Source organism: Enhydra lutris, unplaced genomic scaffold (assembly GCF_002288905.1).
Source record: "Enhydra lutris kenyoni isolate GAN:26980312 unplaced genomic scaffold, ASM228890v2 scaffoldscaffold11, whole genome shotgun sequence".
NCBI lineage: Eukaryota > Metazoa > Chordata > Mammalia > Carnivora > Mustelidae > Enhydra > Enhydra lutris.
In genome coordinates this window covers 28,519,407-28,538,730 of record NW_019154095.1, presented here as the reverse complement: position 1 = coordinate 28,538,730, position 19,324 = coordinate 28,519,407, and the positions used below count along the sequence as shown (strand labels likewise).

The 19,324-nt window shown below is 36.0% G+C and overlaps 1 protein-coding gene across 1 annotated transcript in view; it reads left to right on the top strand.

The window, feature by feature from the left end:
- Positions 1–19,324, top strand: part of LOC111144628 (purine rich element binding protein G) — a 37,560-nt gene that overhangs the window by 13,032 nt on the left and 5,204 nt on the right. The window lies entirely within an intron of this gene.

Sequence of the window (19,324 nt, the reverse complement as noted above, 5' to 3'; positions counted from 1 at the left end):
AAATGATATTTTGTATATAAATCTATATAATTAATATGTATGACATAACCTCAATAGCTGTCATTCTAGTGGATCATATTTTATCAGAAATACTAGATCATTCATACATATATGTTTTGCAGTTCTGCAAGTTCAAATGATATTTTGTATATAAATCTATATAATTAATATGTATGACATAACCTCAATAGCTGTCATTCTAGTGGATCATATTTTATCAGAAATACTAGATCATTCATACATATATGTTTTGCAGTTCTGCAAGTTCATTAACTTCTCTTACCAACTACTACGACTTCAATGATTAGTGCTCCAAAACAATGAATTCCCAGTTGTGAAAAAGATCAACATAACAGAGATAAGCACCAAGTCAAAAAGATCATTACAAGCAATATAATAACTTTTTAAAAAATTCTCTGTCCTGTTTGTATTATAACTACAATTTAAGTTTTCGATTTGAAAAATTTAAGTCTTACAATTATAATCTGGGGAAGCTGCAGGCAGAATGGAGATTTATAGGAAATTTCAGCTCAACATGAGGGCAGACTTCAAGAAGTAGTGCTGTTTCCCTGTTTCTGAAATTTTTTAAGGCAGAGAATAGACATGCAATTAATTTAGGATATGTAAAAGGAATTAATAAATCAGGAAAAAATGGATTGTTATTACCTTGAAGATTCTTTTCAACTCTGAGAGACAGGATTTTGAGAATTCTTTTTTTTTTTTCCTTAAATATTTTATTTATTTATTTGACACACAGAGATCACAAGTAGGCAGAGAGACAGGCAGGGAGAGAGGAGGAAGCAGGCTCACTGCTGAGCAGAGAGCCCGATGTGGGCCTCGATCCCAGGAGCCTGGGATCATGACCTGAGTCCAAGGCAGAGGCTTAACCCACTGAGCCACCCAGGTGCCCCAGGATTTTGAGAATTCTTAGAACTTTTGTATTCAGGTCTTCTATTAATGATCAAGTTAGATAAAGAATTAGGATTTCAATATTTCTAGCATTATTCTGAAAACATGTTAAGAAAAAAAAATCATGTCCTCCCACCCCTTGTTATTGCAACACAATATAAGATATACTTTCAAATATTTATGAGCTGTAGTAATTAAGTGAATTAGTTAAGATAGGTTTCATGAGATTTGCCCTACAAAATTAGGTCTATTTTTTATGATTTTCATAAGAAATTTTGCACGTTTAATCATATTTTTCAGAAACAACCATTTGAAGGAATGAACATAGTACTTACGTTGCTTTTTCAAAAGTACCTGCTACAGGTTTATTTGGAAAGACATAAGTTATAGTACAGTAAATTAGAAACCCAAATCATTGGATATTATCAAAGTTTTTCTTTGTAGAAGTCTAAATTAAATTTGTTTAAAGATTGAAGCAATCAAGTAATATTCTCCTTCTCTATTTTTTTTTTTTTTTTTGCACACTAATTTAAGATGGAAAGAAAATAACATGGTTCACTATTTCATCTTAAGGTTTCCATATCGGAGAACAAGATTCCAAGTAGGTTGATTATTGCTGCAAAAAATATATGTGATTCTCTCCCAGAGAGTTTCAAGGCTTTATAAAAGGCAAAAGGGTGGCTGTGGCAATAATATCTAAATTCAGGGATCTTGTGTGAACCAATATGGAACTCCATTCTCACTTGCAGGGTCCACTTTTTCTTGTCCTTCTTTCAGGCATCTTGCGCTTTCTCATGATATAACAACATTTTCATATTTCAGTGGACAAATAATAATGCCTTTTAGACAGACAGCTGAGTAAGTCAAAATGTATTACACCAAAGTCTATAAGCTATATCTGTATTACACATTTCTAAGTATTTAGCTAAGTGAATTTTACTCTGCATGAATATTACACGTGTGTGTGCGTGTGTGTGTATAAAATTTTAAAGGGAAACCAATCTTCCCCCACCCCACACCACCTCCATATCCCCAGAGCAGTACTGACAAATTGGTTTCATCTTGTTCGTTACTACAGTTGATTGGCTGCCCTAAAGTGCTATGTTGAGAATGTGAAATCTGCATCTATAGGGAAAGAGAGAACAACAACATTCATGCCAAATATTTGCTATTTGTCATCCCTGCTTTAGAGCTATAAAAGTTCTCATTATAGCTCTATAAACATTTCAAGCTTAGCCAGGCAGCTGGTTCTTGCAACACAGACTACCATTTGACTCACTTAAGAATATCTCTTCTAATATTTCAAAGAGATTGTTTTAATCCAATAATCCCTCCTTTAAAACAATAGAGACTCTTGGATGTGCCTCTAAGGAGCTCAAAGAATCATGGCCATGATGGTGTCATCAAGAATACCCTTAAACATTAAACTGTGTATTTGCCTCTAATGAGTTCTAACCTCCATTAAAATGACAGTGGTTTCTCCCTTTAAAATTTAGTCCAGTCATTCTCAAACACTCGTGTACATAGTATATTTATTAAACATGTAGATTCTGGTCCCCACACCCAGAAATTCTGATTTGATTGGTCCAGAGTGGGGTTCAGATACTGGCATTTTTTGTCTTGCTCTTTCTGAATGGTGTGGAGGCCATTCTTTGTCATGCATGGCCTTAGACTTGCATTCTTTCTTCCATATCATCTTTTCAGCTGGCATTGTTTAGATTTTAATACCATCAGCCAAAACGATTTTTTTTTGGTTATCCTACCAACAAGTAATATCTAGGGCTCACTTTAAACACAGAGAGGCTAAACACATAAATCCAAGTATTTAATCTAGGATTTTGTATTGTCTAGTTTTCTGCGCAATGATCACTGGGAATGCTAGTTTCTCCCCCACCTCCTATGCTCGAATTCAAACTATTTGACAAGTAACCATTAGTTACTTTTCAAAATTCAAGATTTCAAAAACAAAATATTCTGTCTTTCCAGCCTGAGTCAAGTCCATAAGTGGTTGGTCTTTCACTTTCTCACAAGTTGACTCTAAGTCTCGAATGACTTTTCTCTTTTTTTTTTTTTTTTTTTTTTTTTTTGTATTTAAAAAAAAAAAAAACCATAAAATTTACCATCTTAACCATTTCTAAATATGCAGTTCATTAGTGTGAAGTATATTCACCTTGTTGTACAACCAACATCCAAAACTTTCTCATCTTGCAAAACTGAAACTCTAAGCCCATTGAATAATCCCCTATCCCTCTGCCCCATCCCCTGAACCACCAGACTACTTTCTTCTCATATCTGCTTTCTCCTATCAATAATGGGTTTATAGTTATTGCTACTTAGCTCTCCAAGTATAATCTTTACAACCTGTGTTGTTACAGTTCTCACTTGTGAAAAGATTCACATTTGCAGGGCATCTGCGTGGCTCAGTCAGTTAAGGCTCTAGCTCTTGATCTCAGCTAAGGTCTTATCTCAGAGTTGTGACTTCAAGCCCCACGTTGGGCTCCACAGTGGGGGTGGGGCCTTCTCAAAAAAAAAAAAAAGATTTATAATCACAAAGCAATTGTGCTTATATTAAGCGATCCTTATAATCTTTTGGTGACTGCAAATGAAATACATCTGGTCCTGGAAGCTTTCCTCTGAGTTACAAGGAAAGGGAAACTTTATTCCTCATGAGACCTAGGGAATTCCAGAGGAATACTTCTTGTATGTTTTTTGTTTGTTTAAGGTTTGAGGTTAGAATTGCCAGGGCAGTTAAGCTTAAATCATCGAATTTCTGTAGATTTTTCCTATGTATATTCTAGAGTTGGTTCCTCGTTATTTATGTAGTAGATTGGAAATTTGTCTGGAATTTGGCAGAGTTATTGTTCATTAAATGCTTTCAAAGTCTTTGCTGAGTCCGATATGAAACTTTACTTTTTTTTTTTTTTTTAAAGATTTTATTTATTTGACAGACAGAGATCACAAGCAGGCAGAGAGGCAGGCAGAGAGAGAGGAGGGAAGCAGGCTTCCCGCTGAGCAGAGAGCCCGATACGGGGCTCGATCCCAGGACCCTGGGATCATGACCTGAGCCGAAAGCAGAGGCTTTAACCCACTGAGCCACCCAGGAGCCCCTGAAACTTTACTTTTAAGCAGCTTTATTAGAAATATAATTTGGAGACACCTAGATGGCTCAGTTAGTTAAGTGCCCAACTCTTGATTTCCGCTCAGGTCATGATCTCAGGGTCCTGAGATCGATCCCATGTTGGGCTCCACCCTGGGCATGGAGCCTGCTTAAGATTCTCTCTTGGCCTCTGCCCCTCCCCCGCTTAAAAAAAAGAAATAAATATAATTGGGGAGGAAATAGGCATATATAAAAATACATTTTCTGCAAATGGAGTGTTTCAAGCACTCTTTTCAAAACCTTTGGCAGTAAGAAAAGCCCAAACCCAAGAAACATTCTTAATACTCTTCTCAAAAGTTTTTTTTTAATTTCTCTGCCTCTGTTATTAAAATTTTTCAAGAAGTTAATAAAGTTTTATTTTTGAAGAAGTTAGTAAAGCATTAAATCCTACAAGCAATATTCATCTAAATAAACAGAAATGCTATAATTTTGAGTATTATGCTCATGATTTTGACATAGAAAAATATGTACCTTTTCTTGGCCTAAGTTATCTTGGAACTAACACAAAAACTAGTTGATAGTGATTCTTGGATAATGGTAACTGAAGCTTTCTTCATCTTGTGAATTTAACAATCCATAATATGAATGTATATGATTTTTTCAGGCAAATGTTATTTATTTAGAACAATTTTAAGTAATTTCATAATTTTGGTAGCACCCAGCTATTGCTTTAATGGTCTCCTGCAACGTACTGATAATATTTACTTCAAAGGAAATTCTTTAATATTGAATCTCATTATTCCTTTGAACTCCATTAAAGAATTAGAAATGTTTTCTCAATAAGAGGAACAATTTTTGAGTTGAAAATATTTAGTGAAAGAGTTGTAGTGCATCCAGTTCAGTGACCTACTAAGCAATTACTCTATTTCCTTTCCAGGGCCCCATCACTATTAAAGATCTTTCCTCAGGGGCGCCTGGGTGGCTCAGTGGGTTAAGCCGCTGCCTTCGGCTTAGGTCATGATCTCAGGGTCCTGGGATCGAGTCCCGCGTCAGGCTCTCTGCTCAGCAGGGAGCCTGCTTCCCTCTCTCTCTCTCTGCCTGTCTCTCTGTCTACTTGTGATCTCTCTCTGTCAAATAAACAAATAAAATCTTTAAAAAAAAAAAAAAAGATCTTTCCTCATTGCACACCATTATCACACCTAAACCACACAAATTCATCGAATGCCATGCGATCCTCAGGGCACACACTGCCAGCCACCTAGAACTTAACTTCTCCTCCGTAGTGGCTAACATAAGCTTGGCACTAGTATTTTGCCCGGAAGACTCTTTAATACAGTAAAAACTTCAGGCTGAAAATTCCCCAAGTCCTGAGCCTTTTTTGATAATTACATACTTTATCAATTATAATATTAAATTTACTTACAATAAAGAATGCCGATTTGATTTATAATAACTAAAGCTAGTTTGCATTCTTGTTCTTCGTGTGCTATTAAACTGTACTCCTATTTAAGGAATCCTTTGAGTCATCAGGTTACTACGTGCAATTTGGTTTGTTAATCACCATTTGCTGTTTGAATGATTTAAAAAAAAATTACATTTAATGACATACCAAGCTGGGATTCATGCAGTGCACATTAAAGTGAGTTGCTTCTGACTTCAGAAATATTACATAAGATCTATGTTTTATTTGATAGAAATTTTTTTACAGTTTATGTTGGAGAAAATCAATCTTAGGGAAACAGAGTTCGATTCTTACATCAGATTTGCAATAATTTAATTCTAAATGATTCATCTTAATTATTTTGTTACAAAATAACTACAAAATGAATGTGATACCAAATTACTCACTGTATTTGTGCTATAATTAATAAAACCCCCCAAAATGTATTGTGTATTATTCAAACTATTGTTTCAAGCATTCATGGAATTTTTTTTTTTTTTTTTTTTAAAGATTTTATTTATTTATTTGTCAGAGAGAGAGAGGGAGAGAGAGCGAGCACAGGCAGACAGAATGGCAGGCAGAGGCAGAGGGAGAAGCAGGCTCCCTGATGAGCAAGGAGCCCGATGTGGGACTCGATCCCAGGACGCTGGGACCATGACCTGAGCCGAAGGCAGCTGCTTAACCAACTGAGCCACCCAGGCGTCCCATCATTCATGGAATTTTAAGAATTCTAAGTTCTCTCTTTTTCCCTCCTGGTGGGTAGTGGGTGTGGTACCGAACAGAGGGCTTGGTACCCAATGGAGGTAATGGCGCTGTGTGAGATGCCTGGGCTCCCTGCCTTGTAGCTGACCCGGGGGCCAGTCATTTAATCTCTTGCTTATTCATCAGTTGTGGGAATTGGATCACAATAGATGATAAGAATCTTTCAACATCTATATTCCTGGGGTTAGTGAAACTTCTCTTCCAGGTACCTTCGGCTTCCTTGTTTGGCCTTCCCTCATTTTTCCCCAAATGCTCTTTGTTTCTTCTGACATTTATGAACCATCCTATCCTCCTCAGTATCCTTCATACTTAGCAATGGTTGCTTTAGAACAGTGTTTCAGGGGACGGTTCCCTCTGTCTCATTTGTCCAGTCCCCTTTTTTATTAAGTTTAAAACCAGAAACTGCTTCTTCCTTTTTTCTGTTCCCATCCACACCTAGCACTCTGCTGATTACTTCCATCATCTTTCTTCACATAATCACCACTGTTCCCATTCCTGTTTTGCTTTGAAATCTTGTTGCTTCAGGATTCCAGAACTTCACAGGCAAATCAAAATGAAGCCAAGTGGGAATGAAAGCGGTAATTTTAAAACCCGGTAAGAAATACCATGTCATTTTATTGTAAGGATTGACTCAACAAATAAAGACGCGTAGAATATGGGATCTTTTGTTTCCTGCCTATCCTAAATTTTACTTCAGAAAATTCTTTCCCTTGCTTAATAGATCAGTGATCCTGTTCTATTCACTCAGTGGATGTCGAGAGGCTACCCTGTGCCAGGCTTTATGCTAGGGACTGGAGATAAAATAATTTACAAAAGAAAAATATCCACTCCCATTAGCTTTAAGTATGCCGTGTCTAAAGTTACTTGATTCAAACCAGCTTTTGGAACCTAATCAAACTATCCTTTTTTTCATTCAACAGATACTCATCTGATTATCCACAGCGTACCAGACGGTGCGTTGGTATATGTGAGAGGTGTGTTTGAAGCTAGCGATTATAAAATGCTGAATGTTATTTTCCCTTTAAATATGATTTACTTACCTACATTACTTAATTTGAATATGATATAATTATCTACCTATGTTATAATGATCAAAGTATATTTCACTGATGCAAATTTAGAGAGCCACAACAATACTGTTTTAAATAATGATTCTGTCTTCTCCGTTCCAAATCTCTTTTGATGTCCTAGGATGAAAATAATGATTCTGTTTCATCTCATGGGACATCTTCATGTGACTACTGTATTCAAGTGGTAATGATTTCCTAAACTCTAAGCTGGAGATGATTGTGAAGCCCCTTGCAGGCTCATCATAGAAGACTGCTGTGGTTTCTGTGTGTGCATGGGGGATTGAGTGGGGGAGAGATTGAGGAAGGCGAGGAGTAGTGACATCATATCATATATTTGCCCTCCCTGCACTTTAATTTTATTTCACTCTCTTCACAGTTAACAATATCTTCACAAAATCCTTTTCTCTCCATATGTCTGGATTTATAGCAAACCATCAATGTTCTCAACTATGAATCTCACTGATACCTTAGCCAAATGAAATGAGCCTGATTCTACTGTTACCCTGTTAGTAAATCTGAAGCTCGAACAATTTTCTGTAGATGCATTTCAAAGAAGAGACATTAATGGATAAATTCAGTTAGTTACTGATACAAAAGATTCATTTGTCCTGAAAGTTTTTCCATAACTGGAATTTCTAATCAAATTAAATGTAAAAAGAATATGGAATTTTAATTACAATAATTTACATATAATTTCACATATTTTTCAAAGTTCCTTCACATATTATATCTCATTTCATTCTGATAAAAATACTGATTTTGTTCATTATCTCTGATCTCACTTAACAGATGAAGAAAACAGGCCCAGGCAGGTTAAATGATTTACTATAGATCACTTAGTGATCTAATAAAATACAAAGGTTTGTAAGAAGCCCACTGCTCATTGCAGCCTTCATAATAATGTTACAGAAATTTTAAATGGTGAACTTGAAATCAAAATTTCATAAAATTAAGCACATATTTTTACGGATAATTTCAATAGTTATTTTAAAAGTTAAAATTGGCATACAGTATTATATTAGTTTCAGGTGTATAAGAGAGTGATTTGGTATTTTTATACATTACAAAATGATCACTACAATAGGTCTGGTTACCATCTGTCACTATACAAAGTTATTACAATACTGTTGACTATATTCCCTATATTGTACATCACTTCCGCACCATGTATTTATTTTATAACTGGAAGTTTGTACCTCTTAATTCCCTTCATGTTTTTTGCCCATCAACCCACACCCCCATTTACCCTCTGGCCACCACCAGTTTGTTCCCTATATCTGAGTCTGTTTCTGTTTTGTTTTGTTCATTTGTCTTTTAAATTCCACATATAAGTGAAATCACATTGTGTTTGTCTTTCTATGACTATTTCGGTTATCATAATACCCTCCAGATCCATCTGTGTTGTCTTTGTCATGTGTATACCTTGTTTGGGGAAATTGTTCAGGTCCTCTGCCCATTTTTTAATCAGCTTGTTTCTTTTTGTTGTTGTTGTTATTGAGTTGTATGAGTTATGTATATATTTTGGATATCAACCCCTTCACAGATATATCATTTGCAAGTATCTTCTCCCATTCAGCAGCATGTTTTTTCATTGTTGGTGATTTCCTTCATTGTGCAAAAGTGTTTTAGTTTGATGTAGTTCAGATCATTTATCTTTGCTTTTGTCACCCTTGTATAAGAAGACATATCCAAAAAACTATTTCTTAGGCCAATGTCAAGGAGTATTTTATGTGTTTTCTTCTAGGCATTTCATGATTTCAGGTCTTACATTTAAGTCTGTAATCCATTTTGAGTTATTTTGTACATGGTGTAAGAAAGTGGTCCAGTTTCATTCTTTTGTGTGTATCTGTCTAGTTTTCCCAACACCATTTATTGAAGAGACTGTATTTTCCTCGTTGTATTTTCTGTCCCTTAGTTGTAGATTAATTGGCCATAAAAGTATAGGTTTATTTCTGGGCTCCCAATTCTATTCCATTGATCTGTGTGTCTGTTTTTGTGCCAGTACCATACTGTTTTGATTACTACAGCTTTCTAGTATATCTTGAAATCTGGGATTGTAGTACTTCTAGCTTTGTTCTTCTTTCTCAAGATCGCTTTGGCTATTCAGAGTCTTTTGTGGTTCCATACAAATTTCAGAATTGTTTGTTCTAGTTCCGTGAATTAAGCACATGTTTTTATAGCCAATTTAAATGGTTTTTTTAAAAATGTGCTCTAAACATTTTCCTGTTTTCATCACATCTTTGGGTTCAGTTCTGCACTCAATATACTGTGGGTTTTGGCCCTAGCAGAAGGTATATCAAATCATTATTTTGGTAATCAATATATTTGTAATCAATATATTGATTGATTGGTAATCAATATATTTGCCTAGAGTCAGCCTTTTTTCTCTAATTATTGAGTCTTTGGCATCTCTATTCTTTAGTCTATTTCCTGAGCTCCCACCTTTAAAAAAATATTTATTTATTTATTTATTTGTCAGAGAGAGAGAGAGAGCACAAGCAGGGGGAGCAGCAGGCAAAGGGAGAAGCAGACTCCCCGCTGAGCAATGAACCTGATGCGGGACTTGATCCCAGAACCTGGGGATCATGACCTGAGCCAAAGGCAGATGCTTAACAGACTGAGCCACTCAGGTGTCCCCTGAGCTCCCACCTTAGTGAACCTTCCAGAACTTGATCCTAATGACTAGAATGCAGATCTCTTGCTGTCCTATCATCACAAGTCTTATCATGGCTCCTGCAATGCAGTGTAGCCTTCAAAAAGTGTTATTTCGAGAACTTCAGAGATAAAAATACTTCATTTTCAGTCAGGTCAGTTAATAATTAAAAACCAACTGGAGAATTTTTTCTTCAACTCTTATGAGCAAGAGCAAATGGCCACATAATAAATTGGAAGCAGGTTTTTTTCAAAACCTATTTGAAGGGGAAGTTCTAATTTTATATGAAATTAACTCAAGAACATATATATTCTTCATTTACACCATTATATGGTGATTATAGTTTTGTTTTGTTGTTGTTTTTGTTTGTTGTCCCTGCAGTGATTATAGTTGTTAACAATGAAGATTATAAAAACATTGAAGTATTCTCATGCATACAAAATTTCATTGTGCTCTCTATATTGTATTCAATCAATATTCAATAGGAGTCAATTTCAATAGGATTAAAAGTATCGTAGTTAAAGGTCTGTTGCTAGAAATTCCTTTAAATAAATAACCTTGCTCCTAGCATTCCCAGTGAGCAGTGGCTTTGCAGCATCACTGAGGAGTTAGCAGGCTGAGCTCTAAATTGTATGTGCAGATTCAATTTTTCTGGCCCCATATATCCATGGCCATAAAAGTTTCATATTGGCTCCATCTGCACAAGTTATCACATGGTTATAAATATAAAAAGATCAATATGGCCAAGATTATCAAGAAGGAGCTTAGGGGCACCTGGGTGATTCAGTTGATTAAGTCTCCGACTCTTGATCTGAGCTTGGGTCTTCATCTTGGGGTCATGAGTTCAAGTCCTGCATTGGGCTCCATGCTGGGCATGGAGCCTACTTAAAAAAAAAAAAAAAAAAAGAGGGACACCTGAGTTGCTCAGTCCATTGAGCGAGGGTTGGACTCTTGGCTTCGACTGGGGTCATGATCTCAAGGGTCATGGGCTTGAGCTCCGTGTTGGGCTCTGAGCTCAGCACAGAGTTTGCTTGAGATTCCCTCTACCCCTGCAGCCACTTGTGCTCTCTCAAAAAATAAACTTAAAAAAAAAAAAAGGGAGAGGGGTGCCTGGGTGGCTCTGTTGATTAAACAACTGCCTTCGGCTCAGGTCATGATCCCAGAGTCCTGGGATCAAGTCCCGCATCAGGCTTCTAGCTCCACGGAGAGTCTGCTTCTCCCTCTGACCTTCTCCCCTCTCATGCTCTCTTTCACTGTCTCTCTCTCAAATAAATAAATAAAATCTTAAAAAAAAAAAAAAAGAAGAAGAAGGGGGGAGTGTTTAAAAGAAGTTCCACATTTGCTTTTTGCTAGGAGAGGAATAAAACCACAATAACTTTAAACCATTCTGTCCACCCTTAAATAATAGCAGTAATTTCAGCTGTATCTTTAGGTTCTGGGTTCCCACAGAGTTATCAGGCAGTCTTAGTGGCCTCAGTACAGAGTTATAAAGAACACAGAATTTGGTGTCAGCCAGTCCTAGGTTCAAGTCCAAATTATGTCACTCTTATGAATAGTGGGCAAGTTATATAACATTATAGACTTACTGTGTGAATTTATTCATTCAGCATTCAGTTTATACCTATTTATTACTCTGTTCTGGGGCAATTTTCTTGTTCCAGAGGATGTATCAATAACAAACAGATAAGATTTCTTGACCTTACAGAAGCTATAGTCAGCCAGGATTCTCTTTAGAAAATTAAACATGTTAAGATATATGAAGCTGTTAGCAAAGTTTCTATCACATAATAAGCATGTGATAAATACTAATAACATCATTATTAATTCTTCCCAACCCATAACATGAACAGCTCCCCAGAGAGTATAAAAAAATTATGCAAAATTGGAAGGGAACCTCCTTTTACCACAGGAAGTCTCAGGTCCAGCAGTAGCCAGGGAGTTGGACTAGTTATAATCTCCTGAAGCTATTGTCAGTCAAATAGAAAAGCACACAACTATGTAGGCAGAACTTCCTTGGACAGGAAACAAAAGGTACTAACTTTTATAAAAGAAAAAAATTAAAAATTAGTTACTTCATCAAGATTAATGTGTTCTTTTTATCAAAAGATGCCATCAAGAAAATGAATAAACTGTCCACAGACTGGGAAATATCAAAGTATATTTGTATTGCTGGAGAGAATCTGAACTGCTTTATTTCCTTTTTTAAAAAGATGATCGTCAGTTTGCATGATTTGGGGATCAATGACCCCACTACTAAAAGGATTATATTCACCTGTTTTACTTCATGACTTGACAACTTAAGATTTTCTTGTCTAAAACTGCTATCAACTTTAATGTTTTTTTTGCCTGAAGGGGTCTTTGGAGTCATTTAACACCCTCATTGTAAAACAGATAGGAAAAATATTAAAGAGAGTATGTGACTTGTTCATAATCATCTAACCAGTCATTTCAGAACTTGAGCTAGGTTTCAGGACGTGCTCCTTCCGCTACTCCATTTCTGCTTCTCTGTTGCTTCCTTGAAAGTCAGCGGGAGATAGTATATGGGCTTTATTCAGGATATTTGTTTTCTTCTGTCAGCTGGAACGGTTTTCACACTCGTTTATTTTAAAGTTGAAAGCATTGCAAGATTATGGTTGTGGGTCATTTTTGACTGAAAAAATAGCTTTTTGATGGTTAGTACATGCTTTAAAACATGGTTTCAGGACAGTTTATGACAGTTAACTGGGACCAGTAAAATGTAGTTACTGGTCCCAGTTAACTGTCATAAAGAGGCCCCTGCAAACCTTCATCTTGATTTCTGAGCTTTTTCTCATTTCATATAATCTCAAGCTATATTTTTTTTTTCTATCTTCTAGCACTTGATATTCCGTTTGTCTTTGGTACTGACGAACTTTTAAATCTCTATGTCAGAGATTTACATGAAACATTTCACAACTATCCAGTCTTAATTATGAAAGTTTTTATTGTTCATCTAGCAAAGCAAACAATGTCCTTTAGTGTCATTGATTTAGTTGGGTTTTTAAAAGATTTCATTAATTAATTAATTAATTAATTTACTAACTTACTTATTTATTTGGAGTGGGGAGAGGAAGGAACAGAGGGAGAAGGACAAGCAGACTCCGTCCTGAGCGTGGAGCCCAGTCCAATCCGAGGTTCGGGCTCACAGCCCCGAGATCATGACATGAGCAAAAATCAAGAGTAAGACACTCAAACAACTGAGCCCACAGGCACCCTTTATTGAGTTCTTATTTTTTTAATTTTCTTAACGTTTTATTTATTTATTTGGGAGAGTGAGTGAAAGAGAGTGAGAGAGCACAAGCGGGGGGAACAGCAGAGGTAGAAGACTCCCGGCTGAGCAGGGAGCCCCACTCTGGGCTCAATCCCAGGACCCTGGAATCATGACCTGAGCTCTAGGCAGACACCTAACGACCGCACCACCCAGGCGCCCCTTTAATTGAGTTTTTAAAAGGAAAATTTTATAGCTAAAAAAATCTCATCTTCTATCAATATAGAATTTATCTTCTATCAATTTGTTTCACTTTCACAATTGTGTTGGTTTATATTTATGTGATTTTTATGTCAACAAAAGCTGGAGCAGCAATAATGACACATGGCGTAGGGGTTTCAGAGCACTGCCCTCTTTTACTAAGTCAATGTCTATGCTTTTCCTTTTCCATCATACTGAATTTTTAATTTGCAGTAAGAAGCCACTATGTGAGGTAAGAAATGACAATCAAGGGAAAGGAAAACATTCATTCATTTATTCAGCAAATACTTATTGAGTTCTTTTCAGAGGCCAGCCATTATGCTAGGGAAATTGGTTACTTTTTTTTTTCATTTTTTTCAGTCTAGTCTCGGGGGAGAACATGATGAGTAGTAAAATTATGTGTTTTAGATGTCGCCGTATGACATACAGATTTAAAACAACATAAAACCTTGGTGGATTTGAATTGGAATTAAAAAAGAAATAAATTGGATAAATAATTATCTGGCTTTTGATTATAGTTTTAATTGCCCATGAATCCTTGGCATTACTTGTAGGTAAATTCTATTCAGGGTATTACTACTTTCTTCTCAGAATTAATAGAATTTTTTCACTTATTTATTTTTAGAACTGTCAGTGTAATAAGGTTATTTCTGTAGGAAATTGGGACTTCTGTGGTTATTTTGATTCTGATTATAACCTCTTTAAAGCTGATGAACATATGGCCCCTTAGATTTGAAGTGGCAAGGTAATCATAAATTAGGCCCCAAACACTGGCGTTCAAAATGGTTTTAAAATGTGATATTCAATATATACACTTGAATATGCACCAAAGTAACATAAATAAAATCTTGCTTTCTTTCCACCTAAATGTTTTAAGTTCCTCAGTCATCTTTAGATACCAGTGGTATACTACTACTCTCCACTGTTGTTCACTCATCCTTGGGGAAACAAAAAAAGAGTGAAGGCCATATTGCCGTGATCACTGTTAAGTAGCATTTGAGCCAAGTTTTTTATTGCTATTTTTTATGCCTTTATAAATTAGTATTTTCACAAGGGTAAATCGAACTTAAAAACCCTTTTCTGTTCTCAGGTATTTTTTAATGTAAGATGTTTTATTGTCCTTTCTTAGAGCTGGGTCCATAAAAGAATTTGTCTTCTTTTTTTTTCCCCCAGCAATAAACTAAACCTGGTTTAGTTCAGTGCCCTGATATAAAATCCACATTCTCTGTAGAGTATTGGTCATGGGTCCCATTCTAGGATGTGTTGCTCTTTATGGGACAGTGTGAAGGCAGAAGTTCTGAAATGAAAACAAAAACTCCATCCTACACTAATGCTTCAGCAAGAACATTGTGTTCAGTGGCAATGCTTTTTCACATTTTCTATTAAAGTATAATTTACTTACAGTAAAATGCTCAAATCTTAACATATCATTCAATCAGTTTTGACAGGTATCAAGACACAGAACATTTTTCTCACCCCAGAAAATTTGTTTCCCTTTCCAGTCAACAGCCCCACTCTTTCCCCAATCCAAACCTCCAAAAGCAATCCCTGATCCAATTTCTGTGACTACAGGTTAGTTTTTTCTGTTCTGGAATTGTATATAAATGAACATGGAGTTTCATCATTTGGCTTCTTTCACTCAACCTAATATTTTTGAGATCATCTGTGTTGTGGAGTTCTTCAGTAAATAGTTTCCTTCTGTTGCAGATAAGACTTTAGAAAAAACAGGCAAGAAATAATTAGATCTTCACTGAGCATCTTAAATGACACATGGCTATCATTAAAGTCAGGGCAGCAAAACTGCAGCAGGAATGAGGGGACAAAATACCCTCTAATATTAATATTCAGTGACAGTACTCCCACCTTAATTACTGTTGGATGCATCAAGAGGTACTCTTCTGGGAGATTTTATTAACAACAAAGATACTGGGCAACTAACTGCACCCCAGCAGTTATAATGGCTCTGCTACTATATGTTTCCTTCCCTTTGTACGTCTGCTTTGACCTCAGAAAACAAATGTCAGAAATAACTCCAGGTGAGGAAGTACATCTTATGATATCTCCGTAATCAAAGCGTGCTGGAAGGGATGTTTTCACTGTTTATCAATATGGTGGTGATGGCTCAGTAGCTTTTATGCACTCTTAAAATTGCATAACATAGACTTTATGAACTCAGTTTTATTATTACAAACTCACTTTGATCCATAATTTTTACAAATAGAAGAACAGATACAATGAAACCAACATCTCCAGATTACATTTTTGGGGGTTTTCTGTGTGTGTGTTTTTTTTAAAGTTCTAATTGAATTTACCTAAAAATTGCCATTTTAAGCAAGGATTCATTGAGATTTGGGAGCCATAATAAATTTAAGTGAAGATGATACCGTGACTCTAGGGAGTCACAGTAAATTGTGTACCAACAGATGTGAATTGTTACTATCTGCTGTTGTCTTCTCTCTCTCTCTTTTTTTTTTTTAAGATTTATTCATTTGTTTATTTGACAGAGAGAGAGAGAGAGAGAGAGGGAGAGCACAAGTAGGCAGAGAGGCAGGCAGAGAGAGAGGGGAAGCAGGCTCCCCACCAAGCAGAGAGCCCAATGCGGGGCTCCATCCCAGGACCCTGAGACTATGACCCAAGCCAAAGCAGAGGCCTAACCCACTGAGCAACCCAGGTGCCCCTGCTGTTGTCTTTTTCAAGAGAACATTATTCTGACTGAAAAGGACTCTGAATTTTGACCTAACTACATAAAGGCAAGCACTGAGCTGGCCCTGGGCTAGTTCCTCCCAATCCATACCATCTCCATCTTTAAGATTCTTAAATAAGAAGCTGCGAAACCGCAAAGAGATCGCAGAACATTAACTCACACACCAACAATACACACAACGAGCACCTTCTTAACTTTATGGGATGTTAGCATGTCATTTTCAGTGTTTATACAACTCTTCAGCCAGGAGAAAAATAACTGTAAAATACCATGGTGCTTCTATCAGTCCTATGGAAAAAGGCATGCAAAAAATATTAGAAGTTTTGCCAGAAAACTTAGAAAATAATGTTTCAGATTATTCCCATCCTGTGACTCCCTCTTATCTACTGATTTTCTCATTTCTTTCTGCCTTCCACTAAATACACCTTCCTTCTCCCCTCTCATACTTATTTTTCCTCTTATGGTTCCTAAAATATTTTATTTACCACATTCATATTTCATTCTAATAATTCCAGAAATGTTGAAATGATACTTTCCTTATACAACCTACCTTAGTGTAGAATTTGGCTTAAGTTAAGCTTACGTCTCATAAGTCTTAGTTCATATGAAAAAAGAGTTACATTTAAATCCTCAAAAGAATCTCATTAGTATAATTTAAACTGTACAGAGGACTTGCTGTGCTATCCTACCAAGCCTCAAGGATCTATGTTCTAAACCATAAAGATGATTAACTACTTTTGAGCAGTATGCATGAATTCTCTCAGCAGTTTGTCATCATTTTAGTTGGAGTAATTAATTTTAATTAACTGCCAATAATGTTTGTTGCCATGTGGAAAAATGAGAATATGGCCCTTGTTCCCATTTTAGCATGAGTAATGATATCAGTTTAATGTTAGAAGGGTAAAGAGGTCTTGGGTTGTGAAATATAGAATTATAAACCTGATTTCCCAGGGAGTACACTCTGCTTGAAGGGTTTTGAGAAGTCCTAGCTTAGCAAAAATTAAAGCTGATAGTAAATCATCTTTCCTCCTCCCATGTATTTAGGGTTCTGGCTTTTAAAAATTAGATTCTTCTCAAGAAACAAGGACAGTCTCAAGGACACAATCTAACCTTACACCTAAAGGAGATGGAAAAAGAACAGCAAATAAAGCCTAAATCCAACAAGAGAAGAGAAATAATAAAGATTAGAGCAGAAATTAATGACAGGAAAAAACAACAACAACAGTAGAACAAATCAACAAAACTAGGAGCTGGCTGGTTCTTTGAAAGAATTAATAAAATCAATAAACCCCCAGCTAGACTTATCAAAAAGAAAAAGGAAAGAGAAAGGACCCAAATGAAAACTTGATTTTGCTTCCTAGTTTTGGAATTAGTATTGTTTTTGTTGCTTCTCAATCAAAATGTTTGAGTTCATAGTCCTGTTTTATAAACATATACAGTAATTTAGAGATTCAAACTTAATAGCATAGCCTTTTGTTTTTCCACTGCTGTGATTGAAAAAAATTAAATAATTTCACCTCCTCTCTTTGAAGTTGGAAATGAGGTCATGAATTGTACTTAATTGTAATTAACTTAAGACTTCTTTAGGGGACAGGTTCATGCAAAGTAGCAGGACCAGGGGCAAACTCCTCACTACTAATTTTGCTTACAATATGAGGTATTGCCAGCAAAGTAATATCCACACCACATTGACATAATTTAAGTATATTTATTCAGGATTTAAAAGGCTTTACATGGAATTGTTGCAAAAGAAGGAATAATGGTGGTTTAGAGAAAACTTTTAATATTCACAGTTGCTCAAGAGTTCTGAAACATCAAACTTCTCAAGTTTATCCCTTTTTTTAAAAAATGAAATACTCTTTGAATACTGTGTAGATTCTCATCTTACCAGAAGAGGAATCAGGCATCACAAAATAGAAATTTAGAGCTGGAAAAAACTTTCAATATCTTATAGTTTAAACTTGACATTAACCTTGTTCACTAAAATCACTATCTTCTTAAGGATCTTAGTTTTCCTGCACTAATTTCCAGAAAATTAAAGAACCTCTAGTCCCCAGTGTTTTTTGCTGTAATATGTCTGTCTTTTCAGTCCCTTCTGATATTCTCCATAGTCATGCTGATGATTACAGCTATGAGGATTTTCTTGATTCTTTATGTCTGAATTAGCTTAAGAATAGTATAGTGTGTGCAGAAACATAACTTTTAATTTAAATACTTGGCCAAAGAAAAGGTGAATAATGCAGTTTTAGGAGTAGTAGCAGTAAAAGTTGAGTCACCAGTATTCTGGAGGACACATACCATAGGGTCTTTGCCATCAAGGTTTAAGAGTGAGTAATACAACCTTATTAGGTAAGAAGGGTAATACCACTTACGTTACTGTGGTGGAGAAGCAAGAGTGGGTACGCATGGCTTTTCACTTGGAAGTCAAGGGTGAGGGGCAGTATGTTAAGCTACTTTGTTTCATTTTTTCGGTCTTATTTCTCATTCCTCAAATCGACAGATATTTTATTTTGCATTCAGCATGAGCTAAACATTCTGATAGATCTAGGTATATAGCAGACAACAAGATTGAGTCTTTGACCTCAAGGGGTATAGACACATAGCAGAGGGCATTGCTAGACATAACTGCATACAGAATAGAGAAGATACATAGGATCTTGAAAACCCTCTGTGGTTCCACCACTTCACAAGCCATTTATTAACTTTGCCCTCCTTCTGGAATGAGAAATAACTATTATAATCAGTTGTTTGGCATTTTGGAAATGAAAACTGCTATAAAAGAGCGGAATAATAGAAAACAAAATTAAAGTATATGGTAGGAATGGCTCTTACAGGTTTGTCCAGTATTTGTCCTCACTCTAGGACTGCTACCAGGGTAAAGCTGTTAGGTAAACGCAATTGCCTAGGTTTTGCGAAGACAAGAGAGTATCTGTGTGTATTGCCAAGAGGGATTATGCAATTTATATGACTTTGGATAATGCAGGAACTAAAGATAGTAGGAATCCCACGTGGAGTATGGGGTTTCCACTTGCCTACAGCTTCTATAAGGATCTTCTGCATTTCAGTGTTCATTTGAAGTATTTCCTTAACAATTTTTAAACCCTGCCACTACCCAAAACTGTTACCCACAAGTGATTATATTTTCATATTCAGAAACTACAAGAAGATTCATTAAATTATATAGAATGAATATCTACCTTT